Source organism: Macaca nemestrina (assembly GCF_043159975.1).
Source record: "Macaca nemestrina isolate mMacNem1 chromosome 10 unlocalized genomic scaffold, mMacNem.hap1 SUPER_10_unloc_2, whole genome shotgun sequence".
NCBI classification, from domain to species: domain Eukaryota; kingdom Metazoa; phylum Chordata; class Mammalia; order Primates; family Cercopithecidae; genus Macaca; species Macaca nemestrina.
Genome location: NW_027257571.1, coordinates 308,803 through 331,111, shown reverse-complemented (window position 1 = coordinate 331,111; position 22,309 = coordinate 308,803). Strand labels below are relative to the sequence as shown.

The 22,309-nt window shown below is 46.3% G+C and overlaps 1 pseudogene; it reads right to left on the bottom strand.

Moving 5' to 3' along the window:
• Positions 1-248: 248 nt before the first annotated feature.
• Positions 249-21,484, bottom strand: LOC105465856 (zinc finger protein 669-like; annotated as a pseudogene).
• Positions 21,485-22,309: the final 825 nt, after the last annotated feature.

Here is a 22,309-nt window from a genome sequence, read left to right as displayed (position 1 = left end):
ACCCGCACCCACGGCGGCCGGGGGACCCATCGACGGGGGGTGGGACACCCCCCGCGATCGGCCCCCCGGCCGCCGCCCCCACCCGCACCCACGGCGGCCGGGGGACCCATCGACGGGGGGTGGGACACCCCCCGCGATCGGCCCCCCGGCCGCCGCCCCCACCCGCACCCACGGCGGCCGGGGGACCCATCGACGGGGGGTGGGACACCCCCCGCGATCGGCCCCCCGGCCGCCGCCCCCACCCGCACCCACGGCGGCCGGGGGACCCATCGACGGGGGGTGGGACAGAGGAGATGTACTGGGGATGCCGAGGGAAGAGGGCTGTGCCCCACAAGCAAAGCGACAAGTGCTCAGTACCATGAAGACCCCGCTGCACCCACAGCTGTAGGCCTGGCTGGCAGCAAGACCTTGGATGCAGGGGCCCAGGGGCATGCGTGTTTGGTAGGAGCTGCCCTCCTGGAGCAGGAGTATGGGTACCATCACTTTAGAGGCAGGTTCCTGATACCAAGGTTGACAATCAATCATGCCACCCTGAATTACAGCCGTGTCCTCAATGGGTCACTGTTTACACTGACAATTACAAAGAGCTTGAACTCGCTGTCCCAAGAGGCAACAAGCCCTTCATTGTCACTGCCGCAAGACTCTATGCGGCCCACCTCCCCCGCCACTTCCTGTCGGAGCAACGTGAAGTCCCATGACGGTGTCTCAGAGCCAGCCCAGTAGCTTCAGTGCAGGAAAAATCACAAAAACTCAGACACATCCTAAACATGGGCAGTTGGTAGGAGCCAATTCCTCGATTAAACCTGTTCGGAGGCTTTCTGGCTAGCACGGCTCTGATCACAGGCTTGCACTTTCTACTCCCTGTGAAGGGTGGCGAGGGGGCCGGGCTCTGCCATTCTGCAGACTCCTCTACGTGGAGTCTGCCCTGTGGCCTCGGTGGCCTGTGCCAGACAGTGTGACCGTCGCCCGCAGTGAACACTTGGCACAGCAGAGCAGGCTTGGGGAAGAACAGAAAGTGACCTCTAAGCCTGCAGAAGATGCTAAGCCACCCAAGGCCTCACGTACACTGCGTGCCAATCACCGCGGAAGCAGGAACGCGCTCTTAATAGTTCCAGGAAATGCAAAGGCCGCCCTGGAAATCTGCGTGAACCTTTCTGACTACTCACAGGTGGGGAGCCACCGCCTGAGACACAAACGTAAAGAATTAACCTGAAACTGCATATTATAAAACTTATTTTTAAATGACGGCGCTTAATTTAAAAGACTCCCAAAGAATACTGCATTAGAAAGTGACAGAGTGAAACCGTGAGGCTGACCACAGGAGTCTCTGGAAATTTCACCAAATGTTGTGTCAAAACTGGAAAACAGAAGAACCGCATCTGATGAAACATTCGATTAATCACTCGAGTCTTCCCCACATACAAAGCTCTGTTCAAAAGTGTTCCAAAGGTGGAAAGGATGATATTTCTTCCGATTTCGCAGGGGGTGTACACCACCCCCGTGATATGGTTCCTAATATCCAGGGGGCGAGAAGATGATATTAGTCTCAATATTGTGGGAGGTGTACTCTCCCTAGTGATGTGGTTCCTAATATCCAGGCACGGAGAGGACGATATCACTCGCAATAGAGCAGGGGGTGTACACCCCTTCTGTGACATTGCTCCTAATAGCCAGCGGGGGAGAGGAAGATATTACTCCCAATATTGCAGGGGGTTTACAGCCCCTTGTGATATTGTTCCCTATATCCTGGGAGGGAGATGATGATACTAGCGGTAATATCGTAGGGGGTGTACACACCCACTGTGATATTGTTCCGAATATCCAGAGGGAGAGAAAATGATATGACTCCCAATATCACAAGGGGTGTACATCCTCCTGTGATATTGTTTCTTATATTCAGGGGGAGAGGATGATATTACTCCCAATATCGCAGTGGTTGTACACACCTCCTGTGATATTGTTCTTAATATCCCGAAGGGGAGAGCATAATATTTCTCTCAATATGCAGGGGGTGTACACCTCCTTTGTAATATTGTTCTTAATATCCATGATGGGAGAGGATGATATGACTCCCAATATCGCAAGACATGTACAGCCACCTGTGATATAGTTCCTGACATCTAGGTGGGGAGAGGATGATATTACTGCCCATATCGCATGAGTTGTAAAGCCCCTTCGGTATGTTGCCTACAATCCTGAGGGGAGACGATGATATTGCTCCCAATATCGAAGCCCCTTCGGTATGTTGCCTACAATCCTGAGGGGAGACGATGATATTGCTCCCAATATCGAAGAAGGCATACACCCCCCTGTGACACTATGCCCAATTTCCATATTGGGAGACGATGACATTATGCCCCGTGTCGCAGGGGATGTACACCCACCCTGGGATATTGTTCCTTATATCGAGAGTGGAGAAGATGCTATTGCTCTCAATAATGCAGGGGCTGTGGCTGTACACCCCTCCTGTGATATTGTTCTTAATATCCTAGGGAACAGAGGATGATACTGCACCCAATATCACAGGGGGTGTACACCCACCCAGTGATATTGTTCTTAATGTACTCCACCTCCCACCACCAGGGATATCGTTCCTAATATCCAGGGGAAGAGAGGATAACATTATACCCAATATTGCAGGGCAGTGTACATACCCTCTGTGATGTTGTTCCTAGTATCCAAAGGTAGAGACGATGACATTACTGGCCATATCCCGAGGAGTGTACACCCTCTTGTGATACTGTTTTTGACATTCAGTGGGGGACAGGATAACATTAATCCCAATATCGCAGAAGGTGTACAGACCCCTGTGATGTAGTTCCTACTCTACAGGGGAAAGAGAAGAATATTGCCCTCAATATCGCAGGGGCTGTAACCTCCCTGCCCCCCGTATATTGTTTCTAATATGCAGCGGGGTGGAGGCTGATAGTACTCCCAATATCCCAGAAGGTGCACACACACCTGTGATATACTTCCTAATATCCAGCGGGAAAGAGGCTGATTTTACTTTCGATATGGCAGTGGGTGTACACCGCCCCCAACCCTGGGGTATCATTCCTAATATCCAGGTGGGAAGAAGATGACATGGCTGACAATATCAAAGAGGGTGGACACTTCTTCAGTGATATGGCTCCTCTTATCCATGGGGTGAGTGGATGATATTACTCCCAATAAAGTAGCAACCTTACAGCCACCCTGGGATTTTGTCCTTAATAACCACAGGGGAGAAGTGATGTTATTACCAGTATTGCAAGGGGTGTACACCCCTCCTGTGATATTGTTTCTTATATCCAGGAAAGGAGAAGATGGTAGTAGTACAAATATTGAAGGGATGGACAGCCCCTATGGGATATTGTTCTAAAGATACAGGTTGAAAGAGAATGAGACTCCATCCAATATAACAAGGGGTATACACCCCACCTGTGATATGAATCGTAAAACCTAGAAGAAGAGATAATGGCATTGCTTCCAAAAACACACGGGGTGTACACTCACCCTGTGATATTGTTCCTGTCATCTAAAGGAAGAAATGATGATACTACTCCCACTACCAGAGAAGGTACACACCCCCCTGTGATATTGTTCCTCATAACGTGTGGGGAAGAGCATGATATTACTTCCAATATGACAGTGGCTTGACACCCAGTCTGTGATATTGCTCCTAATTTCCAGTAGGTAAAGTATGATGTTCCTGCCAAGAGAGTAGTGGGTATACAGCCGCCCTGTGATGTGTCTCCGAATATTCAGGGAAACACAGGACGACATTACCCCAAATCTCCCAAAAAGTGTACACCCATTGTGTGATATGTTTCCTAATATCCGGAGGTGCAGATTATGGTATTTGTTCTCCAATCGCAGGCTGTGTACACACAACCTGTGAAATTGTTCCTAATATCCTGAACAAAAGAGACTGCTAATAATGGACACACATTGCAAGGGGGAGTGATTGGCTATTACGATCCACATCGCAGGGGGGTGAGGCACCCCCCGTGATATGGGGAGTAATAGCAGCCCCCTCTCCCCCCCTGGCTATTACGATCCACATCGCACAGCAGCTCAGGACACTAGCCCTGCCCCAACCTTGACCCAGACAGTGGGTGTCATGGGACCACCTCAGGGTGGGTGTCAGCTCAGCTCTAAGCTATCCCTGCTGCCAAAGACCAACTGTTCCTGCTAGTTTGAATCTAGCCACAGGGTCTCTGTTGGTGAGACATGACCATGAGGCAGACATCCTTAAATCTAGCACGACAGAGCTCAACGCCCCCATGAGAGGCACCATAGCACTCAAATTTTGCAGACATACTAGCGAAGGCCACAGCAGGCTCTGAATGAGGAACAATCTGACCAAGATGCTGGTGTCCTGCCACACAGCCTTTAAACCAGGGACTGGAAACTGTTTCCCTAAAGAGCCAGGAGTCAGTATTTTCAGCTATGCCAGCTGATCTTTGTCTCAGGAATGCATCTCTGCCCTGGCTGAACGACAGCAGCTTCTGCAGGTGGCCTGTGAAGAGATGGGCATGACTGCACCCCCATAAAACTTTACTTATGGACATAGAAACGTCTCAGTGTCATGAAGTGTTATTTTTTTATTTGTTCAACCATTTGGAAATATAAAATCCATTCTTGATTTACGGGCCAGAAGAGCAGGCAGGGACAGGCTGCCCCTTGCGACCTCTGGAATGAGCTTAGAGAAGGAAAGGACAGGCTGGGCCAGTGCTGCCTCCTCACGGTGGATTCGCTGCAGGAGGATCCTTCTTAGCAACCACTTCTCATCCTTCATCTTACCTTCAAGTGCAGTTCAGGTGGAGAAAGAGAGAACAGAACTGGCCTCAGCAACAAGAAAGAAGGAGATGCAGGGTCAAACAGCCGTGTGGATCAGTCACACTCAACATTCACACCAAGCGGAGCACAGGCAGGACCAGCCCAGGGGTGCTGAATGGAGGCTCTCTGGTGTGGGGGACCTCTGGATGGTCAAGATTCTCTACCTAAAACTCATATAGAGGTTCTACACAGCAGTAGTTATAGAAAACACACACTGAGAAAAAGGCCAAAATAAAAATAGGACACCAAGCTTGGCCAGCTGGGTCTCAGAAGCCAGTAGGTAAGAAAGCCCAGGAGGGCCCACCAGAGGAGCTGGGGGTGGGTTCCTGCCTGCAGGGGGCCTGGGACACCCCATTCCCACAGATGAGGACCCAAGCTTTGGGGAGGAAGCTTTCAGAGTCACCAAGTGAGCTAATCAGACCTGGAGCCACAGAGCAGGTGAGGAGCCCTGGCCACGTCCCCATGTGGGCTGAGAAGCTGAGGTGGCGGCAAACCCCCAGGGGCAGATGCAAACAGTGGACCACAGACCCTCCTTCTGCCCAGAGGATGCTCAGCTCCCAAGGGAACACCCAGGCCTGGAACCCAGGGACACACCACCTGACCATCATACCCAGGCCTCCTGGACCAGGCAATGTCCAGTACAGGCAGGCAGTCTGGGCTTGGGACCGGGACAGGAGTGGATGGTCCTGCTAGGCAGGCCTCCTTCTCCCTACCAGCTGGGCTGGTTGCACTGTAGTTTTGGTTCTGGCAACATATTGCTGCCCACTTTGGCCTCACTAGTCCCTGGCTCCCTGGCTAGGCCCAGTGCTGTCCAACCCACCTACACAGACCCCACACGCCCAGTGCCCACCAGGCTCCTGTCAGTCAGGAGGACCCATGCTCATCCCCTGAAGTATCCGTGGGAGCCTGCATCCCACAGGGACCCACAGCTCAGGGCCAACCTCCATGGGGGCCTCTTGGTTGCGGTGGTAGGGGCGGGGGGGCAGTTGATCTCCAGCCCTCCCATCCTGGCCACTGTGTTTTGTGGGGATCATTCAGTCCTGGGAGCTTCCTGGGGACCCCAGAAGGAAGAGAACAGGGTGGTCATGGCAGCCTCAGCCCCAGGCTCTGGGCCCAAGTGCAACAGTCTTTCGGTTCTGGTTTCATCCGGGTGGTAACAACAGGTCTTGTCATTCACACAAGGGCTGGCTTCAATATAATGCATCAAGGGACTGTGGAGGACACAGATCAGCCTCCAGGCCAGTTACACCTAGTGACTTAGGCAGTGCCGGCTGGGGAGTGGAAAAACTGACCCCTGACCTCCCCACCTACCCTACCCACCAGATGCCAGTAGCGGCCAGGAATCCCCGACTTCAGGTAGAGGCAGGCAGCACAGTTGCTGCCTCCTTTGATCCCATCCCAGGGCCCACAGCCCCTGGAGAAACCTGGCAGGGGCTGAGTTGGGAGAATCAGGCAGGGGGATGCCAAGTGAAGAATGTGAGGGACTGGGCATGAGGGGCACTAAGGGCACAGGGTCTGCTTCCCCTGGGGAGGTGGCAGTGAGACATATAGCAGCCAAGCCTCCACAGGCACCACCCTGCTGCCAGGCACACATGGTGTCCATACCCACCCCAACGGCTGCAGGAAGGTTCTTCATCAACAAAAGGGGAGGACGCACCCACACCCACATAGGCATTGGTGCCCACACACATCAGAGAAGAAAATTGCTGCTGTGCCCAAGGTGTGGGGAAAGGGGCAATGTCCCATTCCTCCCCATGGTGGGTCCAAAATTACCTGCTCCTGCCACACCCCCACCCCCAACTCCACAAGCTGCCATGCCACGTGCCAAGAACAGCTCAGCGGTGCATCCCAAAGGGTGCTATCCTGGAGTGGCTGTGCTGGGCAAGGGACATGTTTCCTAGTCACAGAGGTTTTCTTTCTTTACTGCTCACCAGCCCTGTGCCTCAGTTTCCCCACTGTGGTACAGTGTAAAAATCCCATCTTGAAGGCTAGGAACCCAGAAAGGTCACCACACCTGGAGAAATGGGGGGTGAAACTCCCTGCCTTGGACCTGTTGTTCCAGGACTGATGTCCACTGGGACATGGCCAGGCCAGCATCCTGGGGAGGGCTGCATTCCTTGCCTGGGGAACCTTGCTCCCAGTTAGGGATCACTGGAATTGAGGCTCCTAATGGATTGGGGGAGGCACAGGGGTAGAATGGAGATAGCCCCATCATACGGGCCTGTGTAGACCCCAGAAAACAAGCATTGAGTTCAGACTCTTGTCTGAAGCTGGCCACCTGAAAGGATTTGGGCTTTGGGGTGTGATGAGGGTCGGGGAACAAAGTGTTCTGGTTTGGACACGCAGGAGGTTCTCTGCAGCTCTCTCAGGTACAGGGTATGTTGCCAAGTATATGCTTTTAAAAACCCTAGGAGGAGGGGGCACCCAGAAGGGGCCCTGAAGCCAAGGGCAAGGTCCAGCCTTTCCACCTCCCCAGCTGAAGACAGGCTGGAGGACAATTCTCCAGAGTTTCATAACAAAGAAGAGAAAAAAGAAATCAAAAAGACCTGGAGGATAGGCAAGCTAATGAGGGCCTACAGGGATTACCCTGCCTTATCCTCAAAAGAAGCCTTCCCTATCTGTCCTCTGGGCCAGGTGAGGAAACAGGTCACAGTAGGACATTCAGACCCTGGGTAGGCACCTGGCAGCCTGGAGCCCAGGAGGTCCAAACATACTGCCCCAACCCAAGCCCTAAGCCAGGAGCAGCTCCGCCCACAGCTCATTCACTGGTAAATCAGGCCGACTGGGCTGCCCGCTCTTCCCCAATCCCCCTCGCTCACCAGACCACAGCCTCCCTGCTCCTGACTGCCAGACTGCGGATGGCAGTGCACGTCCCCTTCATTCTGGCTTCTCAGCTGCCCACCAGGCCATCCCTCTCTGCCAGGCCACCTGGAGCCTGGACGTGTGCATGCGGGGTGGACAGCACCTGGAATACTTGGGCCGGCTTGGCTGGGGACTGTGGTTCCTGTGCAGGGTGGAGTTAGTGCCCCATCCCTGGCCCCATGGCCCCTCTGAGAAGATCCTCCACACACTGCCAGGCCTTGACCACCAGTAACCCCACATCCAGGAGGCATCGACGTGCTCACCTCTGATTGGCAGTGGGCATGCAACCCTGGGGCAGACCCCTTAGAATCCCAGCTATGAGAGAGCTAGGTGAGGGCAAGGGTGGCATGAGTGAAGGGGGCCTGCCCCTCCACACCTGTGGGTATTTCTCAAAAGGTGGAGACGAGAGACTGAGAAAAGAAATAAGATGCAGAGACAAAGTATAGAGGATGAAAAGTGGGCCCAGGGGACCTGCGCTTAGCATATGGAGGACCCGCACCGGCACCGGTCTCTGGAGTTCCCTCAGTATTTATTGATCACTATCTCTACTATCTCAGCAAGGGGGATGTGGCAGGATTACAGGGTAGTGGTGGGGAGAGGGTCAGCAGGAAAACATGTGAGCAAAGGACTCTGTGTCATAAATAAGTTTAAGGAAAGGTGCTGTGCCTCAATGTGCACGTCGGCCAGATTGATGTTTGACTTTACACAAACATCTCCATACAGTAAAGAGCAGTATTGCCGCCAGTATGTCTCACCTCCAGCCATAAGACGGTTTTCTCCTATCTCAGTAAATAGAATGTATGGTCAGGTTTTACCCCGAGACATTCCATTCCCAGGGATGAGCAGGAGACAGATGCCTTCTCTTGAAGGGCAAAAAGGCCTTCCTCTTTCACCAATCCTCCTCAGCACAGACCCTTTATGGGGGTCGGACTGGGGGATGGTCAGGTCTTTCTCTTTCCAGGAGGCCATATCTCAGGCTGCCTCAGTGGGAAGAAACCTTGGACAATACCGAGGCTTTCTTGGGCAGAGGTCCCTGACGCTTTCCGCAGTGCACTGTGTCCCTGGGTACTCAAGACTGGAGAATGGTGATGACTTTTATCAAGCATGCTGCCTGCAAACACATTTTCACTAAGGCACATCCTGCACAGCCCTAAATCCATTCAACCTTGAGTCAACACAGCACATGCTTCTGTGAGCACAGGATTGGGGCTGGGGTTACAGATGAACAGCATCTCAAGGCAGAAGAATTTTTCTTAGTACAGATCAAAATGGACTTTCTTATGTCTTCGTCTTTCTCCATAGACACAATAACCGTCTGATCTCTCTTTCCCCCACACAGAGTGTCACCCTGTATGTCAGCCACTGAGGGACAGGCTTCAGCTTACACCCACCTTCCAAATTCCACCCTCTCACCTTGGCAGAAGCTGGCCAGGAATTGGGGCCAATGGACGGGTGGGGTCTGCAGACGACACCGTGTTCAGGTCCCCATGATGGCCTCACACATGGGTGGTGGCCCTACAGTTCCAGGTGCCACACACACGCCAGCCCCAGCTCAGGACCTAATCTTTGAGGAGGGGGAGCAGCAGAACCCGGGAGTTGACGCCACAGTGCCACTCACACCCATAGACGATTCTCCACACAGGTATCAGGTCTTGGTCCTAGCCACCTCCCCCTGCAGGGCCTCAGTTCTTTCCCGGGACTCACGTGGTCCTTCCTCACATGCAGCTCTGGTAGGATGCATTGATCTGTACCCAGGGACTTTGAGGTGACAATGGTCACGGTCATGCAGAGTGCAAGGGCACAGGCTGGGTGCCCATTGTGGGGACCCTGACTGCAGCATTCCCAGACTACCATCGGGCATGCTGGCCCCCAGGCTTAGCTAGGGCACCAGCTGCACTGGACTCTGCAGGAGGAGGACAACTATCACCGCATGTTTATGTTCTCCTGCTGGTGTCACTCTGTGTTTCTCATCTCCTAGTTGTAGGATTCAGGGCAGACTATCTGAAGACCTTGTGGGAAACAGCAGAGTCCAGCAGAGAAGAGGAGAAACGCCCAGCCGCAAAGATGAAAAAATGGCGGGTGTGACATGGGCCCCCATTCAGACTCTGTGTGTAAATGAGGTTTTCTGGAACACCTACTCTCATAGAATATACTTCATATATATATATATGTAAAAATGTGTGTGTGTCTGTGTGTGTGTGTATATATATATATGTTATTATTATTATTTTTTTTCTGAGAGAGAGTCTCGCTCTGTAGCCCACACTGGCCTGCAGTGGCATGATCTCGGCTCACTGCAACCTCTGCCTCCCGGCTCTCAGTTCAAGAAATTCTCCTGCCTCAGCCTCCCGAATAGCTGAGATTACAGGCATGCACCGCCATGCCCAGCTAATACATTTTCTTTTTTTTCTTTTCTTGAGACGGAATCTTGCTCTGTCACCCATGCTGGAGTGCAGTGGCACGATCTCGGCTCACTGCAATTTCCAACTCCTGGGTTCATGCTATTCTCCTGCCTCAGCCTCCTGAGTAGCTGGGACTACAGGCGCCTGACACCACGCCCGGCTAATTTTTTGTATTTTTAGTAGAGACGGGGTTTCACCTTGTTAGCCAGGATGGTCTTGATCTCCTGACCTCATGCGACAGAGCAAGGTCGCCTGGACGACAGAGAGAAACTAAGTCTCAAAAAAAAAAAAAAAAAAAAGAAGAAAGAAAAAGAAAAAGAACAATATAAGCCAAATTCACTCAAAAGAAATAAGAACAAGATGAGAAGTCAATGGCACTGAAAACAGAAAATCAACAGAAGAACGCAATAGAACAAAACTGTTTCTTCATGAAGATCAACAAAATTGGTCACTATCAAGCCAGGCTAACAAAGAAAAGAAGAAATCACACAAATTACTATAAGGTGAGTACAAAAGTAATGGCAGTTTTCGCATTCTTGGAATTTGCTGTTTGATACTGGAATACACTCTTAAATAAATGTGGTTATGTTATTCATCATTTTAATTGGCATTTCTTGTCTTTTTTTTTTTTCTAATGACTTATTTATTTTAGACTATAGAAATGATGTCAGGCAAAAAGCAAATTCAAGCAACCTTCTTATTTGAGTTCAAAATGGGTCCTAAAGCAGGGGAGACAACTCACAATATGCACGCATTTGGCCCAGGAACTGCTAAGTAATGTACAGCGCAGTGGTTCAAGAAATTTTGCAAAGGAGGCGAGAGCCTTGAAGATGAGGAGCGTAGTGGGCAGTCGCCGGAAGTTGATAACGACCAATTGAGAGCAACCAGTGAATTTGATCTTCTTACAGACACACGAGAAGTTGGCAAACAACTGAATGTCGACCATTCTATGGTCATCTGGCATTTGAAGCCAGTTGGAAAGTTGGAAAAGCTTGATAAGTGGGTGCCTCATGAGCTGACCAAATATTTTAAAAAGCATCCTTTTCAAGTGCCATCTTCTCTTATTCAGTGAAACAACAATGAACCATTTCTTGATCAGATTATGACATGCCACGAAAAGTGGATTTCATACAACAGCCAGCTCAGTGGTTGAACTGAGAAGAAGCTCCAAACCACTTCCCAAAGTCCAGCTTGCACCAAAATGGTCATGGTCAGTGTTTGGTGGTCAGCTGCTGGTCTTCTGATCCACTACAGTTTTTGAATCCTGGTGAAATCATTACATCTGAGAAGTATGCCAAGCCATTCGATGAGATGCACAGAAAACTACAGCATCTGGAGCCAGTACTGGTCAACAGGAAGGGCCCAGTTCTGCACAACGCCTGACCACATGTCATACAACCAGGGCTTCAAAAGTTGAATAAACTGGGCTATGAAGTTTTGCCTCATCTGCCATATTCATCTGACCTCTCGCCAACCAACTACCACTTCTTTAAGCATCTTGACAACTTTTTGCGGGGAAAACACTTACACAACCAGCAGGATGCAGAAAATGCTTTCCAAGAGTTCATTGAACCCTGAAAACATGGAATAAACAAGTTTATTTCTCATTGGCAAAAATGTGTTCATTGTAATGGTTTCTTTTTTTTTTTTTTTAGACAATCTCATTCTGTCACCCAGGCCAGAGTGTAAAGGTACAATCTCAGCTCACTTCAACCTCTGCCTCCTGGGTTCAAGAGATTCTCCTGCCTCAGCCTCTTGAGTAGCTGGGAGGACAGGCACATGCCACCACGCCCGACTAATTTTTGTAGTTTTAGTAGAGATGGGATTTCACCATGTTGGTCAGGCTGGTCTCAAACTCCTGACCTCCTGATCCGCCCGCCTCAGCCCCTCAAAGTGCTGGGATTACAGGCGTGAGCCACCGCACCCGGCCGAGCATGCTCCTTTGTTCCTACAGGAGGATGTGATTGGCTTGTCTGTTGGTTGGTAGGGAACTGAATCACGTGACACTGACTGGTAAGACTGTAATACTATAAAATACAGTATATAAATTATAATACCATAATGGTGTAATACTATCTACTACAATACCAAAGGCATCCATGAAAAGCCCAACACTATCATATGTGACTGAGAGACTGAATGTTTCTTCCCTCTGATTGGTTGCAACATATTGTCCTATTTCAATTCTCTCTCCTTCATTCAAAGTGAACGATCCAAATAACGACAGAAATAATAAAGAATAAAGGGCAACAGATGCAAAGAACTCACGAGATGATACTCTATGGTAAAGTTTATGTACTTAGGAATTAATACCAACTCATTATTAGCAAAAAATAAACATCTTTACATCAAGAGTAGTTTTTCCTTTAATAAAAAATGGTGGAATATGTGTAATGGACAAGGGATAACCAAAATTTGCCAAATGAGGCTAGTAAGACAATCCTAACAATTCACAATCATTGTTCACTGGTCCATTAATCAGAGGACAATACATACAAATGAAACTTATCTGGTCGGGTGCGGTGGCTCATGCCTGCAATCCCAGGACTTTGGGAGGCCAAGGCGGGCAAATCATGAGGTCAGGAGTTCAAGACCAGCATAGCCAACATGGCGAAACCCTGTCTCTACTAAAAATACAAAGAATTAGCTGGACGTAGTGGTGGGCACCTGTAGTCCCAGCTACTCAGGAGGCTGAGGCAGGAGAATCACTTAAACCCAGGAGGCGGAGGTTGTAGTGAGCCAAGATCACACCACCACACTTCAGCCTGGGCAACAGAGTGAGACTCCATCTCAAAAAAAAAAAAAAAATTAAACTTATTTACATATTAGAAAAACATCAAAATTCAACCATGAATCCAGCACATTATCAAATGAAGAGACAAACATTCTACCAACAAACTTAAGAAAATATCATTATCTCTGAAATTCAAGTACTACTGCTTAAAGAGCATTGACAGAACTCTCACCTCAAGGTTTCCCTGCAAAACAAGATGAAATGCATACTCAAGACTCTTTAAGAATAAGCCACTGATAAAAACAATACACTTGTAACTTGTGTTAAATTTCATACATTTTTTTCAAGCACTGCAAGATAATTAATTTGCATCAGGCTTTCCAAATTAGAAAAGCTTCACTTATAGAACTTCTTTCCAGTGGGAGTTTTCACATGACTTTTCAAGTAAATCTGAAAACTGAAAATATTCTTGCAGTTTCTAAACTATTAGAGTTTTAATCCTGTATACGTTCTTGTATTTACAAGGTCCAGCCAGCTACAGTGTGCATTTTCATATGTCCTTCAGTGGGTATGAGGGAAATGAAACATTCCCACATTCGGGACATTCATAGGGTTTTTCTCAGGAATGAGCTGATGTCTTCAAATGGAACTAACACAACTGAAGGCCTTACCACAAATTTAAATTTTTAAAATTTTTAAAATTTTTAAAATTAAAAAGGCTTTTCTCCACTCTGAGTCCTCCCAAATCTTCAAAAACAGGAAAATCTGAAGGCTTGACCACATTTCCTACATTCTTAAGGTTTCTCTGCAGTGTGAGCTCTTTCATGTTTTTGAGGCAATGGGAAAGAGTAAATGTTTTACCACATTTCTTACATTCAAGGGGCTTTATTTATTTATTTATTTATTTATTTATTTATTTATTTTTGAGATGGTGTCTCACTCTGTCGCCAGGCTGGAGTGCCATGGCACAATCTCGGCTCACTGCAACCTCCGCCTCCTGGGTTCAAGTGATTCTCCTGCGTCAGTCTCCTGAGTAGCTGGGATTGTAAGCATATGCTACCACACCTAGCTAATTTTTGTATTTTTAGCAGAGACGAGGTTTCACCATGTTGGCCAGGATGGTCTCGATCTCCTGACCCCGTGATCGGCATGCACAGGATTTCCCCCCAACCCCCCGTGGCTTTTTATGTCCTTGAAAAAGAACTAAGACAACTGAAATGTGCCACCATGCCCAGCTAATTATTTTCTTTCTTTCTTTCTTTCTTTCTTTCTTTCTTTCTTTCTTTCTTTCTTTCTTTCTTTCTTTCTTTCTTTCTTTCTTTCTTTTATTTCTTTCTTTCTTTATTTCTTTCTTTTCTTTCTTTCTTTCTTTTCTTTCTTTCTCTTTCTTTCTTTCTTTCTTTATTTCTTTCTTTCTTTCTTTCTCTTTCTTTCCTTCCTTTCTTTCTTTTTTCTTTCCTTCTTTCTTTCTTTCTTTCTTTCTTTCTTTCTTTCTTTCTTTCTTTCTTTCTTTCTTTCTTTCTTTCTTTCTTTCTTTCTTTCTTTCTTTCTGTCTTTCTTTCTTTCTGTCTTTCTTTCTTTCTTTCTTTCTTTCGAGATGGAATCTCACTCTGTTCCCAAGCTGGAGTGCAGTGGTGCAATCTCGGCTCACTGCAAGCTCCGCCTCCTGGATTCACGCCATTCTTCTGCCTCAGCCTCCTGAGTACCTGGAGTGAGCCGCCGTGCCCGGCATTATTTTATTTTTTGTAGAGACAGGGTTTCACCATGTTGCCCAGGTTGTTTCACATTGTTTTAATCCAGGCTAGTTATGAACTCCTGGGCTCCAGCAATACACACACCTTAGCTTCCCAAATTGCTGGGATTATAGGCTGAGTCACTACACGCAGCCTCTATATCATGACTCCTTTCATGGCGAGTATGGTGACTGGAACGAGTGTAGGCTTTACCGCACCTCTTACATTCATAGGGTTTTTCTCCAGTATGAATTCTTTCCTGGAGGTGAAGGGAACTGAGGCGATTGAAGGCTTGGTCACACTGTTTACATTCATAGGCTTTCTCTCCAGTATGAGTACTTCTATGGTTACAAAGGGAACTCAATCGACTAAAGGCTTTGCCACATTGTTTACATTCCTAGGGTCTCTCTCCAGTATGAATGCTTCCATGGTAACGAAGGGAAGTGGAACAGCTGAAGGCTTTATCACATTTGGTACATTTATGGGGTGTTTCTCCAGTGTGAGTCCTTTCATGTATCTTAAAAGAACAAGAAAATCTGAATGTTTTCCCACATTCCTTACATTCGTAGGGTTTCCTCCAGTGTGAGTTCATTCATGTATTAGACAAGAACCGGAAACAGTGAACGCTTTACCACATTGTTTACATTTATAGGGTTTTTCTCCTGTGTGACTTCTCTGATGTCTTTCAACTGAATTGAGAAAATGAAAAGCTTTCCCACATATCGTACATTTATAAGCTGGATTTCCACTGTACATTATCATGTGTCTTCTAACACCTGGAACAGAAACGAAGAATTTCCCACACTGTTCACATTTATATTGCTTCTCCCCATATGGTTTGTATCCTGAGTGAGCTAGGATGTGCCTATTAAGGAGGGAATGACGTACAAAGACTTTTCCACAAATACTACATTCACATTGCTTTCATCCAGTAGAAATGTTCTCATTCAGATCAAGATTTGGAATTTGGCTGACAACTTGTCCATCATACTGACTACCTTCTTTGCTTTCACACAGTCTCTGTGCCATATGATTTCTGTAAAAAAATGACAAGCACATTTTTATTGCTTGGTTTAGTAACTTTCTACTTATTAATAGGTCTTGGACTTACACTGCTGCCAATACCAGGGAAAATGCATTTTTTTTTTTTTTTTTGCCATGACCAAATTATGTGAAAGTAAATGGGTTACTACTGAAAACACAGCTACCACCTGCATGGCTATGACCAACATAGTAAGATTCATATACACAATTTTGTAGTACTATTTTCAAGTAAACTGTTTTCCAAACACTGACTGCTACACTGAAGTACGTTACATTTTGGGTGAAATTTTTCTAAAAAGAAATAAGTTTACAGTGACTCTTATTTGTTTTGATTGCTTGTTTTTAAGTTCATGACATGCTAAGATTCTTTCAGAGGACTTTATTTCCTCTTCTCAGTGCAAATTATCTTATATCTTTCCCAGGTTTTTCGAAGTGATCTTCAATATACTGGTCTTTCCATTTGTTTCCTAAAATGCAGACCCACAAAATTATCATGAATTATTACAAACTGTAGAAACATTACTAGATTTCATGTTCATTGTACACAGTGCCCATGTCTGATTTCTTCACCAAATCATTCCCTTGCCACATTCCAAATCACAAATAGCACTGATGATAGGGAAATACTTCTGTAATTAAGTGAAAGGTGTTGTCATTCTCACCTACAGAAGCCAGATTCCTGCAGATTTCCTGCATCATTTCTCTGTAGAGATTCTTCTAAGAAGAACCTAGCAAAGCCCATTCCTCCTGGGTAAAGTTCACAGCCACATCCTCAAAAGCCACGGAGTCCTAGAACATTCCACACATATGTATAGAAGGATAGGTGAGACTGACAGCCCTGGGAACCTATACTCAATTCATAAGCTATGTACATGATTCTAAAATTTCCAAGCATATATTCTATGACTTGATTGTCACAACTCTTACTCTGTTCACACATACTCCCTCCCACACGGCAGTACTAATGCTAGAATTGAACTCTTCAAAAAGACAGCAGCAAAGTAGAAACACCCATCTCATTAGAGAATCCAGGGAGTAAGATGTGCTGCCAGGAGTTACCTTGTAACTTCACTTTGTACATTTCTAGTATCTGCCATAATAAAGCCCTACCTGATGTGCATAAGTGAGTTAATATTATCAGTCCTGAGACTACTTATTCTTAAAAATGCCTGCTCACAAAGTTCAATCTTCGTTTGTATTAGTAACTTACATTTTGAAAGGGATTCCACCAACCCAAGTAATAAGAATAAGAATTACTTATGCAATATATTTGCCAGAACTTTTTCTGCTGAAGATCTATTATTTTGTGTCACTGCAGTGGTGCTTAGGGAACCAGACGCCAAAACACAGTCTGAACAGTAAGTGTTCAATGACTTTCCCTGGTAGACAATATTTTACATGTGCTGTCGCTTGTTAACTGGGCAGTTGAGCCCATTCCATGTGATTACACCAAGAGAGAATAGGCTAATTAAATTCAATTGAGAAGAAAATAAAACCAATAGTTGATATTTAATAATACTAATACAAGAATTTTTAAAATTTCTATTGCACAATGTCAAGGCAGAAAGGAATAAGAGGAAATATGACACATGTTTTTTAAAATGACATTAATGTCACCACTTCCAGATGTTAATCCTATGAAATCACATAAATTCCCAAATCAGGTTGTTTTAGGCAAGAAAAACTACTTTTTCATACAGAGTAAAAATGACAAATGTCTAATGATTTTTAGTCATCTAAAAAAAGAGTGATTGCTTGTCTAACATACTTCTAAGATTTTCAAACGAAAATATTCAGGACAGCACAGTATTAGCAGAGAGATGAGCAAGCAGACCAAGGGAAGAAAAAGTCTTAATGACCCAGCATTTATATGGAAAGTTGATGAATGAGAGAATAGGCACTGTAGAATAGAAAAAGAAATCACATGCACATTAAAATATGAGGCAAACCAGGCTAGCATCTACTTGGGAAAATGCATTGCATTCTTCTCTATTCCATAAACAATAGTCAACTTATTATATATTCAAATATGAAAGATAAAAAAAACCAAAACACTTTCAGAAGTCACAGCAACATTTTTTTTTTTTTTATGAAGGATTAGGCAGAATTTTTTTTATGTAAGAAAAAAGTGATAAAGGAACAGACAAACTCAAACATATTAAAATTTAGGGAATAAAAAGAAAATGGAATGGGCCGGGAGTGGTGGCTCACGCTTGTAATCCCAGCACCTTGGGAGGCTGAGGCGGACGATCACCTGAGGTCAGGAGGTTGAGACCAGCCTGGCCAACATGGCAAAACCCCGTCTTTTTGTTGTTCGTTTGTTTGTCTGTTTTTTGAGACAGAGTCTCGCATTGTCGCATTGTCGTTTGGGCTGGGGTGCAGTGGCAAGATCTTGGCTCATTGCAACCTCCACCTCCCGGGTTCAAGCAATTCTCTTGCCTCAGCCTCCTGAGTAGCTGGGATTACAGGTGCCTGTCACCATGCTCAGCTAATTTTTTTGTATTTTTAGTAGAGACAGGTTTTCACCATGTTGGCCAGGCTGGTCTGGAACTCCTGACCTCGTGATCCACCCACCTTGGCCTCCCAAAGTGCTGGGATTATAGGCATGAGCCACTGTGCCGGGCCTAAAACCCCGTGTTTACTAAAAATACAAAAATTAGCTAGGTGTGGTAGTGGGTGCCTATAATCCCAGTTCCTTGGGAGGCTGACACAGGAGAATCACTTGAACCTGGGAGGCGGAGGTTGCAGTAAGCAGAGATGGCGCCACTGCACTCTAGCTGGGCTACAGAGAAAGACAGCATCTCCAAAAAAACAAACAACGACAACAACAACAACAACAAAAACCCTCAGAGGCCGGGCACAGTGGCTCACACCTGTAATCCCAGCACTAAGGGAGGCCAAGGCGGTTGGATTACCTGAGGTCAGGAGTTCAAGACCAGCCTGGCCAACATGGTGAAACCCCGTCTCCACTAAAAATATGAAAAATTATCCATGTGTGATGGTGGGCGCCTGTAATCCCACTTTCTTGGGAGGCTGAGGCAGGAGAATTGCTTGAACCCGGGAGACAGAGGATGCAGTGAGCTGAGATCATGCCACTGCACTCCAGGCTGGGTGACTGAATGAGGCTCTGTCTCAAAAAAACAAAACAAAACAAAACAAAAACCCTCATATATCCAGATAAGAGCATACAGATGTGTCCACTCTTATAAATTCTTCACCACGCTACAAGAGGGGAAGTGACATTTTGGTGAATCTTTGTAAATCATCAATTTATCTATCACACTTTTATTTCACTAGTAGCATTTACAAAGCTAAGTAATACAATTCCATTTGAAATTATCCATAAATAGAACAGACCTTTAAAACTTACTACACTCACTCTGGGGAAGAAATAAATATGAATTTTTAGCAAATAAAATATATCATTTTACCTTGCTTCTTTGGAAATAGTATTTTTATCTTTCAAGCTGTACTGACAAAATGTATCTTACAGTCAACGAAAAACTGAAACTCAAATAAGCGGACAAGCATTTTCAAGGTAACAAACTCAGGGAGAGGCAGTGCTGACTCCAACGCAGACCTTTCTAAGTGTCACGGCAGGCCATTCTATCCCTCGGGACACCCAACCTGTTCAGTAAAGTACTCAGTGACCACCTAGGAGGCACTGGCACTGCTCTTTGTCCTCCTGTGTGCCTTAAGTGCATTTGAATATTCAGGTTCTTGTACATCCTCTCTGGGGTGGGTTTTCCTTGTCCTTTGGGACAGTTTTTCTCTCTTCACAAGTCTGGGACAATCTAGAGAGCAGAAATCATTTCTGCCTTTTCCTCTCAATGTCAGCATCCGATTGGCAGACCATCAACGTGTCTCCGAGGAATAAAAACTCGGGCTGGAGGAACAACTTTAAAGACCTAACTTTAATGACATTACATTGTATTGTCCATAATTTTAATGTCCTCAAATTTTAATGACCCTAAGGGGTCACCACTGTAGATGAAACTATACCAGGAGATTCCTCTAAGGCCAAGAGCATCCAGCTGCTCCCCTGAGAGACTCTACCCCCTACCTCAGGCTGTCCTTGGCGATGAGATGACCCCGGGGCTGATACTCATACTCACTAGACCCTCCAATAGACATGGCCACAGTGGGTATCCTGGGTCATCCCCAGACAGTTCTAAAATGCCAGGACTAGGAAAAGACAGGAGGGTGGCTGAGGACACAACACCCTGTAAAGTTTTCACAGGGGGACCTCAACCTAAAGACATTTTGGTAATATGTACACTTAGGAAAGATGAAAAGAAGAGAGGCACAAAGATTTTTTTTTACAGTAGAGTGTCAGATGATTTATTCTCCGCTTTCCTGTCATGTAAAATGTTTGGAAACAGAAAAATATTTTGGTCAAAGTGGCTCACGCCTGAAATCCCAGCGTTTTAGGAGGCCGAGGCGGGTGATCAATTAAGGTCAGGAGTTCGAAACCAACCTAGCCAACATGCCAAAACCCTGTCTCTACTAAAAATACAAAAATTAGCTGGACGTGGTGGTGGGCACCTATAAGCCCGGCTACTTGGGAGGCTGAGGCAGGAGAATCACTTAAACCCGGGAGTCAGAGATTGCAGTGAGCGGAGACTGCACCATTGCACTCCAGCCTGGCGACAGGGCGAGACTCCGTCTCAAAAAAAAAAAAAAAAAAATATATATATATATATATATATATATATGTATATATGTAAAATATACATTTAAAATTACTACGTGTGGATAGTATTTGAAGTCATGGGACTGACTGTAGGTAGAAACAAGAGAAGGCAGGGAAAGTTTTTATATTTATATTTATATATAATTATATAAAATTAATATACATAATTATAATATACAAATATATAATATAGGCTGCGCACGGTCGCTCACACCTGTAATCCCAGCAATTTGGGAGGCCGAGGTGGGCAGATCACCTGAGGTCAGGAGTTCGAGACTAGCCTGACCAACATGGAGAAACCCCATCTCTACTAAAAATACAAAATTAGCCAGGCGTGGTGGTGCGTGCCTATAATCCCAGCTACTCAGGAGACTGAGGCAGGAAAATCACTTGAACCCGGGAGATGGAGGTTGCGGTGAGCCCAGATTGCATCATTGCACTCCAGTCTGGGCAAAGAGGGTTAAACTCCATCTCGAAATGAATAAATAAATAAAACAAAAAATATATATTTATGTCTAAATATATAATTATAATACACAAATGTATATATAAAATACATTTATTATAAATTTATTAATATATAAAATATGTTTATTTCTGAGACAAGGTCTGGCTCTGTCACCCAGGCTGGAGTGCAGTGACACTATCATAGCTCATTGGAGCCTTGCACAGAGGGCTCAAGCGATGCCCCCACCTCAGCCTCCTGAGTGGCTAGGATTGCACGCACACCCCACCATGCCTAGCTAATTTTGAAATTCTTTGTAGAGACAGGGTCTTCCTTTTTTGCCTAAGCTGGTCTTAAACTCCTGGGCTCAACTGATCTTCCTGCCTCAGCCTTCCAATGTGTTAGACGTGGGCCACTGCATCTGGTCTAATGCATTTTTTAGTTTGTGAGTTTATATTATTTAATATTTTTAAGTACTGAATGTGTTGAACAGCCAACTTGCAGAATTCCCGAACAATGGACGGTCAGCTCTCATGTCCTGGTTCAAATCGCCCCAGCACACCACAGCTAGAAACCTTTCAGCCAACTTCCACTTATGTCTCCCGGGGCAGGACAATGTCACTTGGCCAATCCCCACTAAGAGGGACTCTGGAAAGGCAAGAAACTATTCTGTTCTCTATAATGGAATGTGACCAGGAAGAAGGCAGCTGGGAGGGCCAGCTGGGCCCTCCAACCAGCAGCGTCCACCATCGACCAACTGCCCTAGAGCTACACCGTGCTGGGCATTTGGGGCACTGTTATGAGCAAGAGTTTCCATTTTTCTTCTCATGGGACCTTCATGCTAGTGGCAAGAGACAATTTTTTTTTTTTTTTTTGAGACAGGGTTTTGTTCTTGTCACTCAGGCTGGAGTGCAATGGTGTAATCTCGGCTTACTACAACCTCTGCCTCCTGGATTCAAGCAATTCTCCTGCCTCAGCCTTCTGAGTAGCTGGGATTACAGGTATGCACCACCACGCCTAGCTAAGTTTTGTATTTTTAGTAGAGATGGATTTTCACCATGTTGGCCAGGCTGGTCTGGAACTCCTGAGCCACTGTGCCCAGCCAAGAGGGAGATTTTAAATCAATAAGTATAACTGTGATGAATGCCAGAAAGAAGAGTGTGTGTGATGGGGAGGGGACCTAAGTTATTGTCTCATGCTTTAACACTTTCATAGGCAATAACTAAACACTTAGAAGCTTAAAACAACACACACCTTTAAGCCAATTTTGGCAAGATAGGAGTTGAGCACATTTTAGCAGGTCCTCTGCTTGGGATCTCACGCTAAGCAGCTGGGCTGCATCCTCATCTGAGGCTCAACCAGGGCAGAATCCATTTCCAGGTCCGCTGAGGTTATTGGCAGAATTCATTTCCTCGGACCCGCTTGGCAAGTGCCCAGCTTTTTGCTTCCTTGCCTACGGGGCCCCCTCAAACGTCCTTTCTCAGCACAGCATCTCCCTCCTGCAGCGCCTGCAGGCGGAACCTCTCTCTCTAGTGTGCGAAGGTGATGCACTGTGACAGTGACATCCCATTGCTT